The 1,472-nt window shown below is 38.4% G+C and overlaps 1 pseudogene; it reads left to right on the top strand.

Annotated features, from left to right (window-relative positions):
* The first annotated feature begins 436 nt into the window (after positions 1 to 436).
* On the top strand, positions 437 to 1,250 carry LOC137639781 (protein FAM200A-like; annotated as a pseudogene).
* Positions 1,251 to 1,472: the final 222 nt, after the last annotated feature.

The raw sequence follows: 1,472 nt of genomic DNA, 5'->3' as shown, positions 1-1,472 counted from the left end.
CCACTCTATTCACCTGTGTTCTTTAAAGGCTGTCAAAACTCTAACCCGTCATAGAAATTTGGAACTAGGTTCACGATTTGAAGTCAAATATGTATGTATATTATCTGTTGAATTTTAATTAGGTTCCCTCTTTATTCTTATTTTACATATGCCGTCACATCTCAATGAAACATTGCTTACAGCTAGGTATGCCTGGTAAGCTGAAGTTCAGAGAAGCATGGATAACAGCCAGATTTTCACCCATGGTTGAAACAGGTTGAAGGAGACCCAGAGGGGGCTTTCTGCACTGCCTGCCAAAAAGCATTTAATGCCGAATTAACACCAGTCAAAAGGCATATCATCAGTAAGATTCATCTTCAAAAGGAACGCTAGCTTGATCTTGGGCAGAATGAGCTGGAAGGAAACATGAATGAAAAAAACACCCCATGGTGTAGTAATGGCTACCATTCTATTTGCGTGTTTCATTGCAGAACATAACTTGCCTTTCACTACTGCTGACAATTTGGTGGATTTGATGAAAAGGATGTTCCCAGACTCTGCCATAGCTCAAAGTTTATCCATGAAACGTACAAAGTGTAATCAAAACCATGGGGAGGACCGTGACAAATAGCCTAGGAAAAAAGTTGAGCACCAGCAAATTTTCTGTCATCATGGATGAGTCAACGGATGTGAGCACAATTAAGTCCTGTGCTGTAATTGTTAGGTTTTATGATTCCTCTGTTCAGAAAATCACCACTGCTATGCTAGACCTTGTTGATATATATGACTCAGACAATAATGCCCAAGGGTCTACTGGACAAAATTTATATTCCCTACTTATGAATACATTAACAAAGTATGACATCCCCCTTAGTAATTTCATAGGGTTTGCAGCTGATGGTGCTTCTAATATCATGGGCGAGCATAATTCCCTATGTAGCAGACTTAAACACTTATTGCCTGGACTTACTGTCTTTAAATGTATATGCCATTCTATTCACTTGTGTTCTTCAGAGGCTGCCAAAACTCTACCCCGTCACTGTGAGGATTTGCTTCGCAGTATATATACATTTTTTGCCCATAGTTCAAAAAGGCAGTATGATTTTAAACTCTCTCAGGAATTTTGTAATACTAAGCCTCACAAAATACTCCATCCCAGTCAAACGCGTCGGCTTTCGTTACATGAAGCAGTTAGAAGAGTTCTAGAGCAGTGGCTGCCTTTAACCTTGTACTTCAGTCGAACAGTTGACAGTAGTACACCAGATAGTTGAAAGGATGAGAGATCCTGCTGTCTTTTTATATTTTACCTTTTTAGATTACATTTTACCAAAATTTTATTGACTTCAACTTACTCTTTCAAAGACATTCCCCCACATTCCATTTGCTTTTTGGCAGAATAACAAAATTATATAGATCAATATTGGGTACTTTTTGTCAGCCACACATTCTTCAGAAACAATCATTAATGACAATTGATCCATGCAATGAAAGCT

The sequence above is a fragment of the Palaemon carinicauda genome, chromosome 4 (genome assembly GCF_036898095.1).
Source record: "Palaemon carinicauda isolate YSFRI2023 chromosome 4, ASM3689809v2, whole genome shotgun sequence".
Taxonomy (NCBI): Eukaryota; Metazoa; Arthropoda; class Malacostraca; order Decapoda; family Palaemonidae; genus Palaemon; species Palaemon carinicauda.
This window is presented reverse-complemented; position numbering and strand designations above follow the sequence as displayed.